Source organism: Pteropus alecto, unplaced genomic scaffold (assembly GCF_000325575.1).
Source record: "Pteropus alecto unplaced genomic scaffold, ASM32557v1 scaffold34, whole genome shotgun sequence".
In the NCBI taxonomy this organism is placed as follows: domain Eukaryota; kingdom Metazoa; phylum Chordata; class Mammalia; order Chiroptera; family Pteropodidae; genus Pteropus; species Pteropus alecto.
In genome coordinates, this window is record NW_006435763.1 from 6,494,422 (window position 1) to 6,514,019 (window position 19,598).

Consider the following 19,598-nt stretch of genomic DNA (forward strand, 5'->3'; position numbering starts at 1 on the left):
GCGCCGCGATGCGAGCCGCGGATGGATGCAGATGCCCACCGAAGCCCCCATCGCGCGGCCTGATCGGGGGGACCTCCACCCCCCCCAAAAAAAAGCATCGTAAAAATAACCAGGATGCGAACCAGTGTTTCTAAGAAGTTATCATTTGGGTACAAAAAGGTAAAAAAATAAAAAATAAAAAAAAAAAGGAATACATTTGTACGTGTTTGTAAAGGCGTAAGATCTCTCTCAAGTGGGGAGCTGGATGGGCAGGTGAGAAAGGCGAGAGAAAGCGTGTTTTTCACTGCATGCCGTGTTTGTCTCTTAAATTTTACATCACATCCACGTTTCATCTCTGCCTCTAGACGTCTATCCATGTACAGTTTAAAACACAGAATTAAAAGTAACTGCCGAATATAAATAAATGCTCAAGAAATAAATGCGACTGAATATACATTTGTATATAAGTCATTGCCAAATTAAATAAATAAATGGGGAAGTGTAGATATATCTCCTGTGCAAAAGAATTCCAAGTAATATATATGGATACTTCAAGGAGGTGGAGTATAACTGCCCCACTCTTTAAGGGTGGGCTGGACACAGTGACTTCCTTCCAAAGATGCTGGTCTGCAAATGGAGGATGAGGGACAAAGTAACTTTACCTGGATACAACCTGACAAACACGCTCAGACCATCAAGGTGAACATCAACACCAATAAGTCACGTGGCTGGTATGCACCCTCGATACATCATGACGATGACGTTATCTGTGGAGACTTTCTCCCCAAACCCCATAACCCCAGTCTAATCATAAGAAAAACATCAGACAAACCCCCAATCGAGGGACATTCTATAGGATATCCGATCAACTCCCCAAAACTCTCAAGGTCATCAAAACAAAGGAAGTCTGAGAAACCGTCACAGCCAAGAGGAGAGCTGAAGGGGACATGACCACTGAAACATAATATGGGAGCCAGGATGGGAATGTGGAAACAGAAAAAAAGTAACAAGTAAGCAAACCTGAATAAAGTGTGAACTTCAGATAATGACAATATGTTGATATTGGTTATATGTTGATATTGGTTCGCCTACTATGAGAAACGTACCATACTGACTGATGTAAGGCTGATAATCAGAGAAACAGCCCAAGGTGTAAGAAAGCTCTTCTGTACCCTCCTCAAAATTTTTCTGTAACTCTAAAACTATTCCAACACAGAAAGTTAATTTTTTTTAATAAAAAGTCATTTCCCAGCTCAAAGGCTATTTTAATTGTAGTGAAGAGTGGGATCACTTGGTTCTAATACCAAGTTTCCAATTATTTTCTGAGTGATCTAGGCCACGTGGCTTAACTTCTCTGAGCCTGTTTTCTCACCTGTAAAATGGGGACATAGAGCTAGGTCCCCAGCTGTGCAGAGGACAATCACCTGAAGTGCCTGAGCAGAGCATCTGGGGGAGGGGGGTGGAGAAACTAACCTGGATGCCAGCATCACATTTAAAGAAAATACAAGCAAAGATATAAATGTAAAAATCAAAACCATAGCAGTACTAAAAAAAAAAAAAAAGTAGGTTATGTATGCCAACTATAACTGAAAAATTTAAAAATACTAATTTTTAAAAAGTGGGTTGTTTTTTTTTTAAGTATCAGAGAGGGAAAGGTCTTACTAAGTTTGACACAAACCCAGTAGTCCAAAGCATGATAAATTCAACTACATAAAAACTTTAAATTCTGCAACACCGGCAATGACATTCGTACAAGGATAACCCTTGTAATGTTGTTTATAATAGCGAAAGACCAGAAGCAGCCTAAATCTCCATAGAAAAGAGCCCGGCTAAATAAATTTTGACACATACCTCCAACTATTAAATAGCTCTATGTGTAGACATATAGAAAGTTCTGTCCACAGAAGGGTATAATTGAGTGGAAAAAGCAAGGTGCAGAGGAAGTATATTAGGTAAACTACCACTGGAGTAAAGAAAAAGTGAGAATATGTGTATATATATATAGAGAGAGAGACAGTTTATTTGGTAACGAGCAGTAGAAAAAATTCTTTTCTCTCTTCTGGTGAAATCGTGATAGCCAAATGCATGGCAACACGTAAGAGCTCCCTTGCAGTCCTTGATCTTTTGCAGAAATGCAAAGATGCCTGAGTTGTGTGACTTGCAATTATTATTTTCTAGACACAAGTGCAGCTGTTGTGTTTTCCGATGTATCAGCTGCTACACTTTCCTTCTTGACTTCTGATTTCATGGCAGGAAATAGAAATACTTCTTTGATGTTTTTGGAGTCTGTGAAAAACATGGTGACTCAGTCGATGTCTATGCCCCAGCCAGCTGTGGGGGACAACCCATACTCCAGGGTGGCACAGAAGTTTTCATCTTTGAATATGTCCTCATCATTGCCAGTGACCTTGGCCTTGCTTGGCCTGTTCTTCGAAAAGCTGCCACTGTCGCATGGGGTCATTCGGCTCAGTGTAAAGAACGTATATTTCTTTCTTCACGACAAACAGCTCAAAGCAGTCAGTCAGACCCTCTCTAGAGCAGTGCCATGTGACCAAAGACCTCATTATCTGCGGGTGAGCACCGATGGATGTAGGATGGATGCGTGTTGCATCCAGGAACTCCCCACAGCTTATCAAGGAGTCTGTCTGTGGTCCAGGGAGGAGGGCATTCAGCAGCTTTTGTCACACAGATATCGACAAGAATTTTTCAAGTTTCTTCAGTTTCAAAAGGGTTAGTTTCTGGAAGCTTCGCCCCCAGGGCTTTCTCAAGCTCTTCCACCACCTGATTCTCGGGAAGGGTGGGGTGAAGTCAATCTCGCAGGCTTGTCCTTCTGTGCCCCCTGGATGGTAGATGACCTTGTAACTGCCTGTAACATGCTTCACTATCCCATCACGATCTTCTTTGTGATTTCCTTGAGATCATGATAGTCCGCGTAAGCCATGTAGAACTCCCTGGTGGTGAACTCAAGATTTGTGAAACCATACCCATTTTTTAGAGAAAAGAATCATGCTTTTCTCTAGAAGAGGGGCAGAGTAAAATCCCCCTCTTCCATCCTTCCCCCACGGTGATCACCTGACCCAAGCATCACTGCCATTGCCAAGGCAAGGACTGACTCCTGACGGTCTCTTTGCCTTGTACAGGCCTGGCTCACCCCGCAGTTGGAACATTTATCACTGAGAAGTGAAAGTTATTCTTTTGAAACATAGGATAGGACACCTGTTCTTTATCTGTTTGTTTTCTCTTGGTCGAACTCTTAACAGAAAACACAAAGACGCTGATCCTATGATTTTTATCATTGCATAACCGGTAATAATAATCTAGTCCTAAGTGATCACAGACTAATCATGCCCATGGAGTCCTCTGATTTCACATTTGCAAAATAAATAGATTAGAGCAGTGTTTCTCAACCTGGGGTGATAGCACCCTCTGGGGAGCATTTTGGAAATGTGGGGAGACAATTTAGTAGTCACCATGAATAGGGGATGCTATTGGCTTTTAATTCAAGTGGGAAAGCCAGGTTCCTCTCTAACAATAAGCTGATCGATCCCATACACAACAAACATCCTGTTACCCCATTACCCCCACCGTCTGAGAGCCAAGCAGACGCCAAAGCAAATGAAAAACTGTTCTAATGATCTGAGCCAAGAAACAAACTCCATTTGACAAGACAATCATTCGTGTACGATTTGCACATGTACTGAATTTTCCAAAAAATGTAGCTGCTGTGTGAAGAGAATATATATCATTTAGTCCCCAATTCTCCCAAGAGTTATTCACTGTTTCAGAAAATCAAAGCTGCTCAGGATGTTTGCATCGTAGCTACCACACTCCTAGGTCACTCTGCTTTTGTAGCTGAAGCCTTTGCAATGTTTCTTCTAGAAGCCATCTACTACTTCGTTATTATGATCTCATTATAAAATACTTTCATCTTATTCCTCCTCTCTCTTAGGGTTAGGTCAGTATATTGTTTGATTCTCCATGTTAGTAGTTCGAGAAGGTTTATACCATGTGCCGGGGACAGTATCCCTCCAGAAAGCCATTTCCTGGCCACCTCTTACAAGACTCAAACGTCCTTAGTTCACCAACCTCCTCTCCGACCACTGCCCGCTTTAATTCCCCCACCTTCCTGAGCTCCCCCACTCCTGCTCTAAGGATTGTTGACAGCCATCCTGGAGGCTGGCCGCCACCAATACCTACTTCACAGGGATGTGTGAATTACATGTGTTAATATATGGAAAGGATTCCAGACCAATGTTCTGTATACAGTCGGTGTCCATAAAAGTTAGCCTTTCTTACTATTGGCCCAAAGGGTAGTAATTTCACTCTCTTCAGCTACATATCACTGTCACAATTTTTGAGGTAATAGTCTTTAACCTAGGATGGCCCTCAGAATCAGCTGTGGAGCTTTCAGTTTAATATTTACCTTTTAAAACAATTTTAAATGGCTTTTGAACTTATGAAAATAATAATGGTTCTTCAACTTTACAGAAATACGTATAACGTATGCTTGTTTCCGATGACACAGACACAAGAATAAAAAGTAACATCTTTCAGGCTCCCAGCACCTGCTGGACTTCCCACAAGGGGGCGCGGGCGAGCGGGCCTGAGCGGATGGCGGCCCTTGGGCTGAGTGTAGTCAGGGCTGGCAGACGCTCAGAGGCTGGCTACCTTTGTTTGTATTCACGGCAAGCATCTCTACAGTGTGTAAACACCATCCTCTCAGGGGATGGCAGAATAAATTTGTGTCTTGGACATAATGAGGACTCTGGAGGGTGGCAACAGCTCCGCTCCAGGAGAGCCTGCCTTCTGGTTACTATGAAATTTTCACAGGCTCTCTGTTTTCAAAAGCACTCAGTGAAATCCCTTTTGTGACCAAGCGCCTGAGTTTTGCCAACTTTAGAATAGCTGGAGTCATACTTTCCAGTCCTACCCTTTAGGTTAGCTGAAGAAATTTGAGCACAGTTGGGGGCCACTCAAAAAAGTACTCGAATGATCACAAAGTAGCATGCTTACGTTAATATATATATATATAGTTATTTAAACCTGCTAATCATGACATTCCAGATCTCATCTCACTCAGCCCTCAGAACAACACTATGAGGTAGGTACTACTAGTTTCCCTCTTTGATGATTGAGAAAATGGAGACACAGAGAGAGCTAGCCACTTTCCCAGTGTCACACAGCTAAGGAGTGGTAGAGTCAAGTTTCAGCCTGGTCATCCACACTCCCCTGCCTAACCACTGCACGCTTAGCCTTTCTGTCTGAGATAAAGCCTGAAGCCAGAGGACATGGCTGAATCACAGTTCTTTTACATTGAGTGAATGGGTCCTAGGCAAATCCCCTGGTTTTAACTGGTCCCCCATCCAAAACTGCTTCCTGGAGAGAGTGTGGCTCTTTCCCAATATCCCCCTCATGGGGTTGTGTAGGTGTACACAGCGGGGGGCAAGATGCAGATGTAACTAGAGGGACGAGGAAGCAGAGCTGGCTCCCTGAGTCTGCTATGACAGAGAGGAGGGAGTGGGTTATGTAGATTTCTGAGGGACGGGGCGGGTGTAACAGCCCCGGATCAAGACTGCCGGAGCGTTCTAGAACAGAAAAGGCCCCCGTGGTGGAGCTGAGTGAGCCAGTGGGGAGCAGCGATGGATGAAGTTAAAAGGGTGATGGGACTTTGGCTTTTACTCTGGGTCGGGTGGGAGCCACTGAAACCGTTTGAGCAGAGGAGGGGCGGGATCTGGCTGTGCCTTAGCAGCATTACTCAACCTGCTGGCTTAAGAATAAACTGCGGAGGGACAACGATGGATGCGGAGAGATCAGGGCACTGGTCAAGAGACGATGGTGGATACAGACGATGGTGGATCAGGGAGATGGCAGTGGATACAGTGAGAAGGGGTCAGATTCTGGACATAACTTACAGGTTGGACCATCAGGATTTGCTGACAGAGCAGATGTGAGGAGAGTAAAAATAGAAGAGTCATGGATGATTTCTCCAAGGTTTCTGAATTGAGCAGCCATCTGGAAAGACGAAGCTGCCATTTCCTGAGAGGGGAGATTGTGGGAGGAATAGGGTGGAAGGGGGGACCCCTACGGATCGATTTTAGCCTTGTTGGTTTGGGATGCACCCTACTTTTATGTGGGAAGATGGATTCTGATTCTGCAAGGTTACATTTGCAAAAGGATACGCGTACAGGGATGGGAGGAATTTGTGACCGGTTTTGCATTGTATCGTAGCGTGTAAAGTGGTTAGCATAGTGGTGTGTAGTTACATTGTATTTTATTTTATTTAACAGGTGCTCGTGTCATCCTTACGGTGTGGCAGGCACTCTATCACATAACTCACGGTTCATGCTACCTCCTTAGAGCCTCACAAGAGCCCTGTGTTACTGCCTCCATTTTACAGATGCAGAAACTGGGGCACAGCAAGTCAGTAATTTGCCCAAGATTATGACGCTAATAAGGGCATAGCAGAGCTGGAATCTGAACCCAAGTTGTCTGGTTCAGAATCCCTGTACTTAACATTTATGTTCATTAAGAAATTAGCAAAGTGAATTAATTTTGTACACATTGGCAATTGTCATCATTATCATTGATCGGATTAATGAAGCAAGAAACTTAGAATTGCACCATATAAAATCAATTCAGACTTACCATGTGCCCCGTTGCCCCAGAGTCTTTGCATGGGCGGCTCCCTCTGCAAAAAACAAACAAACAAAAAAACACATGGCATTACATTTACCATCTTAACCATTTTTAAGTGTACAGTTTAGTAGTGTTAAGTATATTGTACAACGGATCTCCAGAACTCTTTCCTCTTGGAAAACTGAAACTCTATACCTATTAAATACTAATTCCGCCTGGCTTCCTTCCTCTCAGCCCTTTCTACTTTCTGTTTCTATGCTTTTGACTACTTTAGATACTCCATATGAATGGAATGATACATTACTTGCCTTTTTGTGACTGGCTTATTTTGCTTAGCATAATGCCCTTGAGGTTCGTTCATGTAGTAGCATATATCAGAATTTCTATCTTTTTAAAAGTTGCCTAATGTTCCATTGTTTGTATATACCACATGTGCCTTATCTGTTCATCTGTCGATGGACATTGGGTTGCTTCTACCTCTTGGTTATTGTAAATAATGCTGCCATGAACCTGGGTATACAAAGTATCTCTCTGAGATCCTGCTTTGAATTATTTTAGATGTGTACCCAGAAGTGAGATCGCTATTTTTAATTTTTTAAGGATTTCCAAACTGTTTGCCGTCATGGCTGCACTACTTTGCATTCTCACCAATAGTATACAAAGGATTCAATTTCTCCACATCCTCACTAACATTTGTTATTTTTTTTAATAGTGGTCATCCAAATGGATAGGAGGTGATACCTCATCATGGTTTTGCTTTGCATTTCTCTTGTAATTAGTGATGTTGAGCATCTTTTCGTGTGCTTGTTGGCCATTTTTATATCTTCTTTGGAGAAATGTCTCTTCAAGTCTTTTGACTATTTTTTAAATCTGGTTATTTGTTTTTTGTTGTTGAGTTACAGGAGTTTTAAAAAATATATTCTAGATATTAACAATGTATCAATATATGACTTGCAAATATTTTTCCCCATTCCTTAGGTTGCCGCTTCTAGTGTGAACTTCAAAAAGGAATATATCAGTTAAGAAGGACTCTGTGGGTTAACTGGGCACAAATTTATAGCTAGGGTCTAGGAGTCATTGCTGACAGGCATCTCTCATACAGTCTGCATGCCATAGACTGAGCTGCCATAGGAGTCAATTTTATAAGGAAGTTCCTGGTATCATCTTCTAACCAATAGGCTGAGACCTGCCCTGTCCAATCATGTGCATCTATACTGACCAATCAGAGTGACTCTACAATGACCAATCAGAACACAAGAATCGGACCAGTCAGACTGCGCAAATTTTGATTCCTCATTTGCAAAATAAATTGACCAATCAAGAACCAGAGTGGGAACTTTCTCTATAAAAAGCTTCTCCTTAGTGTGGGGCAAGCCATTTTTGATTTTTTATCAGCAGGCGTATTTCTTGGGTTTGCAAACTGTTTACCTGAATAAAGTTTCTCCTTTTACCACACACCAGGTTAGGGACTCCTGTTGCCACTAGTTGTCATACATTTTATTTAACGGTTTTCTCTCACCTGACCTGTTAGCTCTGTTAAACCAAGGACAGTATCTGTTTTGCTCACCACTCTATTCTCCCCATGTCTAGCTGTAGGGAGAAGTCATTGAGATGACGTGACTGCCAATTGACCAAACTGCTGGACCCCAGCAATCAGGAACTCCTCAGTTCCTTCTCTGTCCTTGCAATGTAAGTTCTGCCCACACTAAGAGCAGTTTCAAGGATGCAGCTTTGAGAGAGCAACGTGTTGTTAACACCATCTAAACCGGTACGTGTGACGGAACCTAGTTAAGATCTCTGGAAAAGCAAGATTCTGGCTGGTGGGTGTGGTGATCTATTCATCTTGTGGTCTTGTAAGTAATTTCCCTTCATTGTTAACCTGCCACTTACCCATCCAGAATTGTGTGACTCTTTCTTCATCCTCTATGTGTGTGGGGGGGGCGCGAGGGGGGGGAGGCGGGGACAGTTTCAGATGTCATGCGAGAAGCTCCAGAGTTTGCAAATCTAACACTAGCGCTGTGGCTGGTGCATACTAGGTCTTCCCCAAATATTTCCTGAAGGAAGTAAGGAAGGGCTGAAGAAATTCTAGATAGAACTGGGAGAAATATTTGGGAACACCTTATGGGTTCCTGCCCCAAACCAACACTATCCAATAGAAGTGTAATAGGAGATAGGATTTTAAGTTGTCTAGTAGCTATATTTTAGAAAAAGAGAAACAGATGATACCAAATTTAATAATATATTTTACTTAACAAACTATGTCCAAAATATTATTTTAATACGCAATCCTTTTAGAATTTATAAATGAATTCTGTTTGTTCGTTTTGGACCTACGTCTTAAAAATATCTCCGTTCGGTGGAGCCACAATTTCAAGTGCTTCATAACCGTGTGTGGCTAGTGGCCAAAGCTTTGGAGAGCGCAGCCTTAGCCTGAGCGCCGTCTGGGTCCTCTGGGAGCCTGTGGCGCCCTGCATCTGGGGAGTGCTTGGTAAGGTTTCCCGGATGGAAGGAAAGGATGAATGCGGACCCGGGCAGTGAATAGAGGTATGCCAACAGGTATACAAACCCGGCTCTCACAGGAACTTGGCTCGATTCCAAGAAGAAAGCTATCAGTCTCCCAGACAGGAAGTCCAGCCCCGGGGCCAGGACGCGCAGCCTACGGGCTGCCCCAGGCCGGGGTCCCGGACATGCCCCGCGGACGACCAGACGGGGCGGCGACGAGAGTGCCAGGTGCAGGAGACGCGACAGGTGCTGGGAGGTGAAGCTGTTCGCCAGATCCTGGGACCAGCGCTGGGACAGTCTTCCCAGGTATCTTGCAGAGCCCCCTTTCCGGCTCTGAGAAGGGATGAATGGCAAGAACAGGGCGTCTCAGCGGGGTGGCCAAGGGTGGCAGTCGTGGCGGGGTAGCGGGAGCGAGCGGGGATAGGGTACGGGAAATGTAGCGGGAATCCGAGCCTGGGGGGACCCAGGCGATGGCTGGCTCCAGCTCTGGGCAGCCTCCCGCTGACCTCCTGCTAGGAAAGCTTCCGAGGGGAGCACACAATCTGTCGCCCCCATTCAGCCCGCCCGGAGCTGCAGGGGAGAAAGGATAATTGCACCCATGGATTGGGGGCGCTGTGTCAACGATGCAGGACCTGGCGAACTTTTCTCTGCCCGCGGACGTGGTTCTGGGCGCGGGCTTTGGAGTCGCTGTTTATGCGCTGTACGCTTCTGGGCAAGTTACTTAACACTCTCTGGGAGCCAGGTTCCACCTCTATGAAAAAAAAAAAAAGGAACTAAAAACAGGACATCCCCCATAGGATATCTGTGTGCTGGGGTCAGGCTTTTGGAAGACTGTCCCAGGTATCTTCCTAGATGTTAAATGTTGTTTTGTCCCGGGATAATCTCCTCAGATAGGTCTCCGGGTCCCATTTTACTCATGAGGAGATGCGGGTTCAGGCAGGTTAAGTAACTTGCCCACAGCAGTTAGATGGAAACGGCAGGATTTGGACCCAGGAAGTCATATTCCGAAGACTGGTCATAAATGTCCAATCCAGGTCCCACTATTCCCTAGAAGGGTGAAGGGAAGTAGGGACATGAAGCTTCTGAGATCTCCTTCTCTCTGTCTGTAAAATGGGCACAGTAGTAGTACCCAGCCAGCGGGTTGCTGTGTGGTCTAACTGAGCCGGCGCACGTATGTGTCTCCCCACCAGAGTGTACACTTCACAAGGGTAGGATTTTTTTTTTCCTAGTTTGTTAGCAAATAATAGCCCCTGTGCCTGGCACATACTAGATGCCCAATAAATACTTACTGAACGAATAGGAGTACATACTACTTTTTATTCTTATAATAATCCCTGCTAGTCCCACGTGATTGATGAGGAGGCTGATGTTAAGAGAGGTCAGGTAGCTCGTGGGATGTTACACGCATGGTTGGTAGAGGAATCAACATGAACCTGAACCTGAACCCAGGTCTATTTGACCGTGAAGTGTATGGTCTTGACATCCAATCCAGGTTCCGTCACTTCCTGGTAGGGCAAATGTGGCAAGTTATTCAACTTTTCTGTGCCTGTTTCCTTATATCTAAAACGAGGACAGTAATGATACCTACTCTATACAGTCTTTGTCCGGATTAAATAAAGCACTCAGCACGGTGCTGGCACATAGCAGGTGCTCAATAAATATTGGTATAGTGAATGCTGACTGCCCACTCGAAGAGCAGAGGGCATGGCACAGCAGACTTGTCCATCTAGAGGAGACGGGAGAGGACAGTGGACGTGGCAGGGGGAGGAGGTGACCAAGGAGCTTTCCTGCCTCTGTGTAGTCCTCAGAAGCAGGCTCTTGTTTGTTCCGTGGAACATTCCTGAAAAGCCGCCCCCACGCTCAGTGCAAAGGAAGGGGTGTCACCAGGTGGCCTCCTCTCCATCTAGTGTACAGGGAGGAGGTCCCAAGGACCTGCTACCCTTTTGCTGTACAAAGAGGGCGCCAAGTCCTCTCCACTTCAGTTGAATTCCTGTTGGCAAGTGAGGCTTTTGGGAGGAGGAATTCAGGTGGCAAGGACAGTTATGCCGTGGTTATACTCGCTAGACCTGGGTTCAGATACCATCTCTGAGTCGTTCCCAGCTCTGAGACTTTGGCACATTGCTTTCTCGGCCTCAGTTCCCTGATCGTTTGAATGGGCACAGTGACAGGACCTCATAGGCTTGTTGGAAGGGAAATCTTAACTTAGGTCTAGACAGCATTTAGCACAGGGTCTGGAACATAATAATACATTGTTGCCTCTGTATTATTTGATGCTTCTTTCCATTCCTGGCATATTAGCATCTGCTGCAGTGCAGGTAAAACTCTCCAAAGAGGATTACGTAAAGTGGCTTTTCCTTGAACCTCTTCTCGTCTAGAGAGTCTCCTTCCAGGGATCCCCACCTGTCAAAGCCTTGGAGTTTTGTGTTCGGATGGGGCAGGTGCTGCCCTGAAGTGTGCCAGGCCATTCTTGGAGACAGTAAAGCTGGCATGCGTTGGGAAGGGCATTGTGCTCTTTGTTTAGGGAACTCTATCCTTTGATGTAGGTGCGTGGTTGGGGGTAAGGATCTTAACCTTTTATTATCATTCGAGTTGTTAACATTTGTCCTGCTTGCTCTGTGCCAGGCATCGGGCTAAGCTTCAGCTCCAGTGATCTATGAAACCTGGGCTCCAGGGCCAGGCAGCCTGGGTTCCAATCCTGCCTCTAGTCCTTTTTTTTTTTAGCTGTGTGACCTTGGGCCAAGTTACTTAACCTCTCTGTGCTTCGAATCGGTGAAATGGGATGATTGTAAAATACCTAACTCACAGGGCTACTGGTGAAGATGAAATACAATCAATATATGGTCATAAGAACGATGTCATCATAAACATCAGCCATTGATATATGTTTTGAGTGTCTCCATTTCACAGCTGAGGATAATGAGGCTCAGGGAAACGAAGAATCTGTCCAATGACGCAGAGCTGTCCTTTCTTCTCTGGCAACTGCTCATTCTATTTTACTGCCTCCACCTTAATTCATGCCTCGCGCTTGCCGTGCCCAGAACCCGTTGCCTCTTCCTATCCAGGATCTCTGTTTCCTGTGTTAGGGCTCCTCCCACTATCTGCTGCTTCCAGAAGGTTCTCTTTCTTCTTCACTTCCAAAACTTTAAGGGTTCCCCAGTGACCTTGGAAATAGTTCTTTTTTTCTTTTACTCTTCCTATTGTTTTATCGGATAACGTTTAATGTATATGCCGGTTACTTTCAAACTTTATGCCTTAGAAAAATATTTGCCTAGGATATCAGAAACCACAATTTCATCCCCTGGTGAGAATCATTGTGTAGAGTTTCATGTATGTTCCTCTACCTCCCCCGGATATAATAATAGCGATTTTTTAAAAGTTGTCTTTAACAAAATGAGATCATACTATCCAAATTGTGTATAATTCAGAGCAGAAAATGTTCAAAATTTAATTTGTTATTTGAATGCTACTTTTCCGCATGGTATCAAATCCAAAAGATGACTAAGCACATATAGAACAATGTCTCCCTTAGTGTCTGTCCCCTGCCCCCGAGTTCCTCACTTCAGAAGCAACCTCACTTGCCAGTTTACAGTCTACCTGCAGGCAAAGGAAGAAACATATTTACAATTTGTAGGACAGAATATGTTTCATAAACCACAATATGTAAAAATACGGTATAGTTTCTAGAAGTGGAGAAAAGAAGGAGAAGGAAAACTTTCCTAGAGGAAAATGCTGACCCACTACTTTCCTTTGCTTATGTAATAGGAAGCCGGACTATACTATCCAAAGTTCATGGAATATATAATTCATAGCAGCGGCTCTCAACTGGGGTAGTTTTGCTTCCGAGAGGACGTTTGTCGGTTTCTGGAGACATTTTTGGTTGTCACAGCTTGTTGGGGCGGTGATGGGGAGCATCTTAGTAGCATCCAATGGACAGAAAGAAGCTAGGGATGCTGCTAAACATTCTCCAATAGTACTGCTCCTCGCAAGAGAGAATTATCTGACCCAAAATGTCAATAGTGCTAAGGTTGACAAATCTTGACTCAAGCCTATAAAAGAACTATCGATTTGTCTTTTTGCCCCAGACTCCAATTTGGCTCAGCTCCACATTGATTAGCAGGCAGGACTCTGCAATCCAGGTGTTCCGTGAGTCACATACTGCCAGATATTGTCATCTCGCCCCAGGAATAAGTCCTTGGGGCAAATCGAACCGTCTTCTGGAGATCACCACCCACTTCCTCTCACTTTAAGACCTTTCCTTTGATCGTAGAATTTATAAAGCAAATCTCTGTCTCTACCATAGGGGGAAATTCTGTCTTTTCTTTCAAAAAAGCATTTACCGGGGATGCTAATACATGAAAGGCTGGGAACAGTAACCGTAGGCCTCCGATTCTTCTCGTGAATTATAGAAATAGGACTTTCTTCTTTTAAATGATACCCACCCAGATTCAAATGCCATAGGAAACGGAACTCGTTTATTCTGGCACTTGTAAAAATATAAAATCTTACCCAGCCCTGGATCATCTACATTCATCTTTCCATCTGAATACACAGTCTTCTTCCCAGAGATAACCATGTGGAGGATTATCCATTGCCTGGGGAGTCTCTCTGGGAACTTGAGTTTTAGGTGGCTGTTAATAACCTGAGCATTGAAATGGTCCACCCTTTCTCAAAGGTTAACCCATTTCGCCCTTACCAACACTCTCGGGAGGTAGAGTCTATTGTCCCCATTTTGCAGATGGGGGTGGGAATCAAGGTTCAGAAGGGTAGAGCCATTTCAGAGCAGTAGAGTCCTAAAGTGCCACAGTCAGGGTTTGATTGAAGTCAGCCTGCCTTGAGATGTAGGCTGGTGCCTGTCCTTTATCCTTGGAAGGGACGTGCCATCCTAACTGTGAAATTCAACCCATAAGGTCTGAATGTTGCCCCAGAGGCTGAATATGCAGAATAAGGTGGCCAGGGCTGGAGGGTATCTCCTGGAGCATCATGTTCCAGAAGATTGTTCTACTGAACAAACAAAAAGTCTCTTTCCATTCCACCTCGCTCTGTGGGGAGCGGGGGTAGAGGGACAACCCAGCCAACGCTACTTACTTCCTTATGATATCCAAGAATGAAATAATCTCTAGAAAGGACTTTGTTCCTTTTATTGCACTGATGCAAAAAACCACACAGAACACAAAAAACAAACCAAAGAGCAACCCGTTAATGAGAGGGAGGGGTTGGGGTTCAAGAAGAAAGAAATACACAATTGAGACCCTGAGTTAGGGCTTCTTCGTGAACCAAGCACACAGAGGTCGTGGCACAGCCATGATGCTGGGGGTTGAGATCTAATCTGCATTTAAAGAGTGAGACCCAGTTATTCATTGGCTGGCGAAGGGCGACATGGTAATCCGGGTGGCATAAAATTGTCACAAGCTGGTAAACATTCCCTCCCTGGGAGCCCAGCAGTGTAACTAAGAAATAAACAGGGCTGTGTTTTAAGGCAGAAAAAGATGGGTCAGTAAAAAAAGAGAGGACCCACACCGTCTCTGCAGAGTGGAGAGGAAACATAAGCACGTTCCTACAGGTAAAGGAGGGTGCTTTGAAGGAGAGATGGGGACATAGAGATGATGGGGAACCCTTGGGAATGTGTCATGGGAGGACAGAAACTGGGGCTGTTTGGTAGCTTATCACCAGATGCCAGGTACAGGAAGATGCACAGTAAATATTTGTTAGAGGGAAGAACGACTATTGGAAGATGGAAGATAAGGGAGCGCGTATCGGCTGCAAGGGAAATCTCAAGAGCTGTCCGCCTCAGCTGGAATCTGGGCTTCCCTGAGTCCTGACTAAGAGAACCCTGGGTGAGTTACTGTGCTTTTCTGGCCTCAGGTTGCTTGTCTGTTCAAGGGGTAACATGCTAAGAGCTCCCACCTCTAAGGCTGGATGTTAGGGCTAATAAGAAAATACGGTGCGCTGTAAGCACGCAATAAATGTTCCCTCTAACTCCTCCTCCTCTTCTCGTATTTCTCTTCTTCCTCTGATGATGATGATGATGATGATCAAAGTTCAGAGAAGCAGGTATTCGAAGCCCATTCTGCCTCTATTTGGCTGTGTGACCTTGGGCAAACTACTTAAACTCTCTGGGCCTCACTGTAATCATCGTAAAGTGAGGCTAATAAGTCCTTTCCATCAGATTGCTTGACGATTCGATTACTAATGCATGGGAAGGGCATCGCAGAGTGCCCGGTGCTCAAGGAAGTACTGAGTCAATGGTGCTGTCTTTATACTTAATAATGACTCTGCTAGATCACAGAGTCAGGGTCAAGGTTTAAACATCTTTCTTCAAGTTCAGTGATTCACTCCATGTTTGCTATGAGTTCCCAGAAAGGAATGATAGGAAATAGACTGTTTTCCAGCCACGTAAGGGTCAATGTTCCAGGAGATAACCCAGCTGAGGGAGGGTCATTTCTAGGAAATGCACTTCTTATTTATAGGGAAATAAATAAAAGACTGGGTGATATTTCTGTATTTTTATAAATGTTAGAACAGTTTTTTTTGGCAAAATTCATGAGAGCTCTCTCTCTATAGTATCATGTCATCTGCAAATAACGATAGTTTTATTTCTTAGTTTCCAATTTGGATGTCTTTTATTTCTCTTTCTGGTCTGATTGCTACAGCCAGGACTTCCAATACTATGTAGAATAGAAATGGTGAAAGCGGACATTCTTGTCTTGTTCCTGATCTTAAGGGAAATGCTTTTAGCTTTTTCTCGTTGAGTATGATGTTAGCTGTAGGTTCGTCATATATGGCCTTTGTTATCATGAGGTATGTTCCCAGTTTGCTGAGAGTTTTTATTATAAGTGGATACCGGATTTTGTCAAACGCTTTTAATGCATCTATTGATATGATCACATGGCTTTTATATTTCGATTTGTTAATGTGCTGTGTCACGTTAATTGATTTGTGGCTATTGAACCAACCTTGCATTCCAGGAATTAATCCGACTTGATCATGTGTATGATCTTTTTAATGTATTGCCGAATTCGGTTTGCTAATACTTTTTTGAGGATTTTTGCATCGATGTTCATCAGGGACATCGGCCTATAGTTTTCTCTTTTCACAGTATCTTCGTCTGGTTTGGAATCAGGCTTCTAATGGTGGCCTCAGAAAATGAGTTTAGGAGCCTCCCCTCCTCTTGAATTTTATGGAATAGTTTGAGAAGAATTGGCATTATTTCTTCTTTGAATGTTTGGTAAAATTCACCTACGAAGCCATCCAGCCCAGGACTTTCATTTTTTGGAAGTTTTTTGATTACCGATTCGATTTCGTTGGTAGTAATCAGCTAGTTCACATTTTCTGTTTCTTCTTCACTCAGTTAAAAGACTAGTCTTTTACATAAACCAAAAACATTCCTTGCGTATAAAACCAAGAAAATGTATGAGTTCACAAAAATATTACCTTCTAGAAAAAAATTCACTACTCTAATACTCTGCAGGGCCATGATGACCACTATTGTATTACTAGAAGCCTGAAATAATGCCTGACATAATGTTTATGACATGAAGAAAAAGAAAGAGAGACCTGTAATTGTTACTAAATCTGAGCTCTGAAGGAATCTGATTCTAAAATCCCGGTGACTTGGGTCTCCTTTTCATGAGCTGCCTTACTGACGCGGTCAGGTCAGAGTTTAGGTATTTCGTATCCAGGTCATGACTTCCTCATTCGGGTTTTGGGAGATGGCTTGGAGCTTCTATCTGTCTTTCATCTGTTCTTATCAGCAGAGAAAACAGACACAGCCTTCGCCACGTCCCTGAGGTCACCCAGGTTCCTGCTCATCCTCATTGTGAGATGGCATGATTTGGACTGACTGCTGTTCAGGCCTGTCGCACAGCTATTATCCTGCGATTTCTTTCCAATGTCTCATGAAATGTCATCCTGTCCTGTCTCTCAAATACTTTGTTTGTCTTGCTTCAGCTTATCCTCAAGCAATTTTTAAACGAAGAAGTTCACGGGCAATAAACTGTCTTACGCTTTGCCTATCTGCCCACGTATCTATTTTTGTCCTCAAGCCTGAGTTTGTAGTTTGGCTGGGCACGGGATTTTAGTTTAAAAGTCAGTTTTCCTCATAACCAAGGGCTTGGAGATGACCTTCCAGGAGCCGAGGGCAAAGGCCAGATCTCCCTTTGGGTAAGGGTACATTCCTTACTATCTGGTATCCGTGCTAAAATCAAAAGGCCCCCAGTAAGTACCAGGATGGAAGCAACGTACTCGCTCTGTAGCAAGATCTCATACCCTAATGACTGCTGCCTAGCCTATGTGGGTGATCCCTACCTGCCTGCCCCATGCTTAGCACCTTCTTGGCCCTGAGTGCGGCAGAATGTTCCACCTCTTCCCCTGGGGCCTGTTCTGATCTAGTTTCTTCCACCCTGGCTTATCCATCCATGCACCCACCCACTTTCTGTCTTTTGAGAATTGATTATCATCTCTAGTCCAATGGCTACCTTCGCCTTGCTTTGTTCTTTACATCATATAGGTTTATTCCCCTTTACATACCTTTTCTGTAACTTCACTGAGACTTTAAGAGGGAGCAGAGTTCTGCCCCGCAGGCTCAGTCCACCATCTCGAATGAGATTGCAATTTCATTCGTTATGTACTGAACATAAAGTGAGATTTAGCAAATTGTTCCTTCCTCTTGAGCGACTTCAAGGGATTTGTCATGTGGCTCAGCGAAGGCACCCAGGACTTGGAGTTCTGCAGACCCAGTTTCTAGCCCTGAATATGGACAAGCTGTCCAACCTCCAGCAAGTTTCCAGCATGTCTTTGGAAACTATAAAGCACAATGATGCCAATTTTGGAATCGGTCTGCCTGGATTTCTACCAAGCTCCCCTCCTTACTGGCTCTGTTTCCCAGCCAAGTTACTTAGCCTCTCTGTGCCTTCTCAGAAAAACGAGGGTAATAATAGCACCTATCGTTAAGGCCATGGTGATGACTGAATGGGTTAACACTTGTCAAGTTCTTATCTCTGTGTTTGGCACAGACATATTTTGTTATCATTGGTTTCTGCTCCTCTTTGCCTGTCTGTGAACCAGGAAAATACTACTTAGGTTGTGTTACATAGTGTTTGTTTAAGTTTTATAAGGACTCTATTATATTATGAGGATCTGAATTAGTCTGACTAAGAATTAAGCTTCTAGTCCCAGAGGTGAATCCAGAAGAAGGTTCTGTTTTTTCTAACAGAGGCAGGCTTGACACAGACCTAGAACCACAGGGTATGAATAAGGCTCAACCCTGCTTTACTGCCTTCACCTGCCCCCTCCTCCCTTTCTGAGACCCAGTAGTGCCAGTAAGGGAGGATGCCTCGCCACAGAAGGCGTTAGGGTTTATCATTTTTCACTGCTCTTGGCAGGATTCTGAGCACGTGGACAGTGGGAAGGGAATAGGAGGAATTCCATAGACTGCACGTCTCCAGGAAGCAGCGTCCTTCCCTGGGTAGTGGAGAAGCCCATTCCTTCTAGTAGGTCTCAGTGGGTGTGAGAGCTGTGATGTACACTCTGTGTTGTCTTCAGCCGTCCCAGAGAGGGGTCCTCCTTCTTCTGGGAATGGTTGGGGCGTTTCAGCCAGGCAGGAAGGCACAGAGCTGCAATCCACGAATCCACCTTTTTCTCTCCTACCTCTCCACCTGTTCTTTGCCACCTCCTTTAACCTGCAAATCTGCGATGATTCCCAAACCTTGGTGCATAGAAAAGTCACCAGAGAAATCTGATAAAAAGGCAAATTCCCAGGTCCCACCCCAGAACACTGAATCAAAACCTCTGGAAACGGGACCAGAGCTAGGGTGGTTTCCCCAGGTTCCAAGAACACAGAACATCTAGTGTCAAAACTGAAAAGGTGCTGGGCAAACTGGGATAAGTTGGTCACGTGCTGATCCACAGGCCCCCGTGTCCAGCAAGCTCCCAAATGACTCTCGTGGGCACCCCAGCTTGCTGCTCCCCGATGCACACTGACCAGAAAAGCTTTGGATATTGGAGTTCCATTAGTTTCTATCCTTCCCTAGACTTGCAAGGTACAGTATAGCCACTTATTGCTATTTATATTAAAATTAATTAAAATTGAACATTCAGTTCCTCGGTTGCACCAGCCACATTTTAAGTACTCAGTAGATACATGTGCCTAGTGGCTGCTATATTGGACAGTGCAGGCACGCAATAATTCCGTCATAGAAAGTTCTATTTGACAGTATTGCCCGAGATGACTTCTTACAGAGTGTGGTTTCTCAACCTCGCTGCCATTGACATTTGGGGTCAGATAATTCTCTTTTTTGAGAAGCTGTCCTGGGCATTGTAGGATGTTTGGCAGCCTCTCTGGCCTCTACTTAATAGATGCCAATATTGCACGCCTTGCCCCAAGTCGTGGAAACCAAAAATGCCTCCAGATAGTGTGAAATCTGCTGCCAGGAGACAGAATTGCCCTGATCGAGAATCACTGACCTAGACCCATGGCCTCCGCC

General features: G+C 44.4%; 1 protein-coding gene across 1 annotated transcript in view; it reads left to right on the forward strand.

Annotated features, from left to right (window-relative positions):
- The first annotated feature begins 9,304 nt into the window (after positions 1-9,304).
- The window catches only part of TMC5 (transmembrane channel like 5), a 58,862-nt gene continuing 48,568 nt past the window's right edge, over positions 9,305-19,598 (forward strand). Inside the window, exon 1 of the mRNA XM_025046125.1 lies at positions 9,305-9,423. The gene's annotated coding sequence lies outside the window, so the exon portion shown is untranslated. The remainder of the gene's footprint in view (positions 9,424-19,598) is intronic.